Below are 5,587 nucleotides of genomic sequence, written 5' to 3'. Positions count from 1 at the left end.
AATTTTCTCTCATTTCCCTACAAAATTAAATAAATAAATAGTATCATTAAGGAAAGGATGAAAAGGTTTCCAGAAATAGACTTTCCCACTAATGATTTAATAGCCGACATTTATTGAACATCTAAATTTTAATGAGAATTATGATAGAATATTAACTGAGTCCTGTTGTACCAGAATTCCAGGTGACTTGCTCTATGTCAGAGCCCAAACCTTCTAGGCTAAAATGCCAGCATTTAGAGAACTTGTGCCTGTGTTCCATGAACCAAAGTTCTATCAGCCTAAAATAAATCTTATTTTGTATTTTTATTTGGATATCTCTCTTTTATTGCCTTTTGTGTAGCTACTGCTTATTAAGTTGTACGTTATCTTCTTTTGCTTCCTTTTTGGTTGTTTAATGGCCAGAGCCCTGGTCTGAAAAGTGACAAAGCTTGGTTCTGGTCCCACTGTTTTGCTTACTAGCCGTGTAACATTGGACAAGTCACCTGCATGGGTTACCATTTCTACTCTTCGAGTCAATTGTTAATATCAAATTAGATCGCTTATCTGGAAATATTTTGAAAATTTGTTAAGGTACATATGCAAATACAGAGTAGCCCTGAGGGTAAAAGCAGCAGGGAAAACTCCTATTATTCTTTTCTTTTCCCCCCCATTTAACATCTTTTTTGGAGTATAATTGCTTCACAATGGTGTGTTAGTTTCTGCTTTATAACAAAGTGAATCAGTTATACATAGACATATGTTCCCATATCTCTTCCCTCTTGCATCTCCCTCCCTCCCACCCTCCCTATCCCACCTCTCTAGGTGGTCACAAAGCACCGAGCTGATCTCCCTGTGCTATGCGGCTGCTTCCCACTAGCTCCTATTTTACATTTGGTAGTGTATATATGTCCATGCCACTCTCTCACTTCTTCCCAGCTTACCCTTCCCACTCCTCGCGTTCTCAAGTCCATTCTCTACATCTGCGCGTCCTCAAGTCCATTCTCTACGTCCTGCCCTTAGGTTCTTCAGAACCATTTTTTTCTTTAGATTCCATATATATATGTTAGCATATGGTATTTGTTTTTCTCTTTCTGACTTACTTCACTCTGTATGACAGACTCAAGTCCAACCACCTCACTACAAATAACTCAATTTGGTTTCTTTTTATGGTTGACTAATATTCCATTGTATATATGTGCTACATCTTCTTTATCCATTCATCTGTTGATGGACACTTAGGTTGCTTCCATGTCCTGGCTATTGTAAATAGAGCTGCAATGAACATTGTGGTACATGACTCTTTTTGAATTATGGTTTTCTCAGGGTATATGCCCAGTAGTGGGATTGCTGGGTCGTATGGTAGTTCTATTTTTAGTTTTTTAAGGAAACTCCATACTGTTTTCCATAGCGGCTGTATCAATTTACATTCCCACCAACAGTGCAAGAGGGTTCCCTTTTCTCCACACTCTCTCCAGCATTTATTGTTTGTAGATTTTTTGATGATGGCCATTCTGACCGGTGTGAGGTGATACCTCATTGTAGTTTTGATTTGCATTTCTCTAATGATTAATGATGTTGAGCATTCTTTCATGTGTTTGTTGGCAATCTGTATATCTACTTTGGAGAAATGTCTATTTAGTTCTTCTGCCCATTTTTGGATTGGGTTGTTTGTATTTTTGATACTGAGCTGCATGAGCTGCTAGTAAATTTTGGAGATTAATCCTTTGTCAGTTGCTTCATTTGCAAATATTTTCTCCCATTCTGAGGGTTGTCTTGTTTATGGTTTCCTTTGCTGTGCAAAAGCTTTTAAGTTTCATTAGGTCCCATTTCCTTATTTCCATTTCTCTAGAAGGTGGGTCAAAAAGGATCTTGCTGTGATGCACATATGGTCACCTTATCTTTGATAAAGGAGGCAAGAATATACAGTGGAGAAAAGACAGCCTTCACAGTCTTCAATAAGTGGTGCTGGGAAAATGGACAGCTACATGTAAAAGAATGAAATTAGAACACTCCCTAACACCATACACAAAATAAACTCAAAATGGATTAAAGACCTAAATGTAAGGCCAGACACTATTAAACTGTAAGAGGAAAACATAGGCAGAACACTCCATGACATAAATCACGGGCCCAGCCGCTCCGCGGCATGTGGGATCTTCCCGGACCGGGGCACGAACCCGTGTCCCCCGCATCGGCAGGTGGACTCTCAACCACTGCGCCACCGGGGAAGCCCAATCCTGTTATTCTTGATCTTCACTCACTCACTCACTCGCGGATTCATTCAAGTATTCATTGAGCTCCTCCTTTATGCCAGGCTCTATGTGGATCATGGGATGCAGGAGAGAACATGAGGGATGTGGTTCCAGCCCTAGGGAGGTGGACATTGAACCATCACATTACTAAGTACCAAAAATGGAATGTGGCAAATACAATGGAAGGGAGATACACAGGGGATTGATCTTCAGAAGAGGAGAACATTACCCTTAGCAAGCAGCACTAGGGCTGAGGACTGGGGGTGAGAATGAATGGACCAGGGGAAGAAGAATGGAAAGAATTATCCAGACAGAGAAGCACATGCAAAGGCCCTGCAGTGGGGCTGGGTAGGCAAGTACAAGGAACCCAGAAAAGGACCAGTATGGCTGCAACACGGATAGTGGAACAATATGGGATAGGAGTTGAAGAAATGGCCAGATAGTGTGAATCATGTTAAGAGGTGTCTTTTGTTTTGTTGTAACTGCAGAGTAATACGCAACCATGAAGGGCTTTAAGCAGGATGTGGTGTGTGTGATATGGCGTGAGAGATGATCATTGTGCGGTTTGAAAAGATTACTGGTGTGCAATGTGGAAAGCACCTCGGAGAGGGGACCAGTGAGAGATCTCATCAGTCTATGAGGGCCAATATCTGAGATTTCCGAGGTTCCTTCCGTGAGGAATGCATTATTGAAGAACTACTAAGGAACCCATAGACATAAATTGCAACACGGTTCATTCTCAGTTTCCAGCTCACCAACATAGAAAAAATGGTTTCCAGTTTGTGCATGAAGCTTGGGTGTACTGTTTTGCCTCTCTGCACTTAACTTCTTGATCCTGCTAGGTGCTTATAATGTCCTCACTGAGTTCAAATCTCCGAGGGGTTAGACAGTCAAACATAAGTGGTACAGTGTGATGAGTGGAGTGGTGAAATAACAGGAGCAAAGCAGAAATTCACCAAGACACACCAGGCAGAGGGATGCGGGGATTCCAAGCAGAAACAAGGAAGTCCTTGGAAATCGTACTCAAAATTCAGTATTAATGAAGGTGCGTTGGAAGATGAGGCTGAAAGGGAGATAAGAACCACATTATCAATGATTTGTCTGCCTGGTTAAGGAGTTGAGATATTAACCTTTAAGCAGCTGGGAGTCACTGAAGCATTTAGAACAACAGTAAAACCATCGGACTTGGTTAACGGAAAAAAATGTTTGACAGCAGCGTGGAGAGTATACAGGAAAGGATGAGAGTAGAAGGGTGGGGTCCAGAGAGGAAGTGCTAGATTGGAGAGGTATCAAGGGAGCAGAATCCAAAAATTGATGGTGGAAGTCAGGGTTAGGATGAGCCTGGGGTGGGAGGTGGTGTCACACAAATGGGGAGCACAGGACAAGGCACAGGTTTGGAGGGAAGATGATCAGATCAGCTTTGAACATGTCATGTTTTAAGTCTCTTTAGGATACGCAAGAGGAGGTGTCTAACATAGAGACACATAGATAAAGAGATCCGATGCTCAAGAGGTAAACGTTTTTCTGGGGATAAAGGTTGAGGACTTCTTGGCCATGGATGAAATTTTGGTGGAACCTAATTTAGAGAGAATGATAGAAGGGTTGAAGACAGAATCCTAAGGAACTCCCAAATTAAGAAGATCGAAAATGAGCCTATAAGGGAGGCGAGACAGGAGCCAAAGAGATGGAAGAACCAGCAGAGAGGGTGATGTCCCAGCAGCTAAGTGCAGAAAGGGGCAAAAAATGAGGCTAGCAGTGGCACAGAGTGGAGAGAAGTGCAGTGTGACACTGCTGGAAAGTGTGCCGTGTTTGGCAACCAGGAGTTGGCCAGTTCCTTTCGCAAGGCCGGTGTAGGGAAGCAGCAAGGAGCAGAAACCAGATGGCAGCGGGTGAGGGGGGATCGGAAGCAAAGGACGCAGAGGCATGGAGTGTAAACCACCCTTTTTAGAAGTCTGGCTTAGAAAGCACACAGAGGATCAAGTCAGGTTAAGAAAAGACAAAATGACTGATCCTCAGGGCCTGGCATTTCCTCTGTGGTCAAGAAAGACCTAAGTGATGATTCTGTGTCTCGGGAGTGGCACAGGTCTTAGAGGAGTTTTCATCCTTCCTAGAGGAACAGAAATGGCATGACACACATTCTTGTACTAAACACACCACAGGAGGAGGTGGCCAGAGCCTGGTATTTAATTGGCATCTATAAATATTTGGTGACTGAGGGACTTCACTCTTACATCATCCCCTTCTGATAAGCATCAGTCAGAGTACCTGTCTGGTGACCTGCAGCCCCACAGGGGAGAGGGAAGCAGAGAGGGAGAAATGTGGGAGAAATGTGATGAGGTTGTGAGCTCCTAGCTGGGCTGCCTAGAAGCAGTGTTACGTGGTGGTTTAGAGAGCACAGGCTCTGGAGACATCCTGCCAAAGATCAAATCCCAGCTCGACTTCTGAGTCACGTGGCCTATGGCAAGTTTCTTCACCCTTCTGTGCCTTCGTCTCCTCACCTGTAAAGCATGGATAAGGATTGCACCTTCCTTTTAAGGGCCTAATGAGGAATAAAGGGAACAATCCAGGAGAACTTGGACCAACACCTAGCACAAAGGAAGCATGAAATCCATGTTGGTTTTTGACACTATTACTGGGACTATTTTTATATCTAGAACAATGACAGATGGGCTGTGAGACTTACCTCTGTGGATCTCCTTAAAATAATCCCCCATGACCTGAGCCCATCTCAACCCTTCTCTGTTTCTTTAAACTAGGAAGTACCTGCCTCAAATCAACCACCACCTAGGAATGCTGTTTCACTGAAATACCTGCTAGATAAACTAGTGGGGAGCTAAGGTGGCAAGAAAACCTCAGAGGGCAGGTGTGGTAGGCAGCTTCTAGTGATCCTTGATTTCTGGTGTTCATACCCTGTGAATCTCCTCCATCGGGTATGGGCTGGATGGAGTGACTACTTCTAAGCAACACAATATAGCAACAGTGATGGGCTGTTGCTTCCAAAATTAGGTTACTAAAAACTAGTCTCTTCTTCTCCTCCCCCGCTTCTTCCCCCCTCCCCCTCCCCCTCCCCTTTTCTCCTCCTTCTTTCCCCTCTCAGGAAAGCAAACAATAGTACTGTGAGTAGCCCTGCAAAGGTGCCCCACATAGCATGGAACTATTGTCTCTGGCCAGCAGCCTGCAAGTACCTGAGGCTGTGAACAGCCACAAGAGTTTGATTAGCAGCAGATACTTCCACAGCCCAGCCTTGAGATGGATGTACCCCCAGATGACACCTTGACTGCAGCCTAATGAGATACCCTGAGCCAGAAGACTCAGCTAAGCTGCACCCAGATTCCCAGCCCACAGGAACTGTGAGA

This window comes from Neophocaena asiaeorientalis, unplaced genomic scaffold, assembly GCF_003031525.2.
Source record: "Neophocaena asiaeorientalis asiaeorientalis breed wild unplaced genomic scaffold, Neophocaena_asiaeorientalis_V1.1 scaffold332, whole genome shotgun sequence".
Taxonomy (NCBI): domain Eukaryota; kingdom Metazoa; phylum Chordata; class Mammalia; order Artiodactyla; family Phocoenidae; genus Neophocaena; species Neophocaena asiaeorientalis.
The sequence above is the reverse complement of the archived record's forward strand: the minus strand, read 5'-3'. Positions refer to the sequence as shown.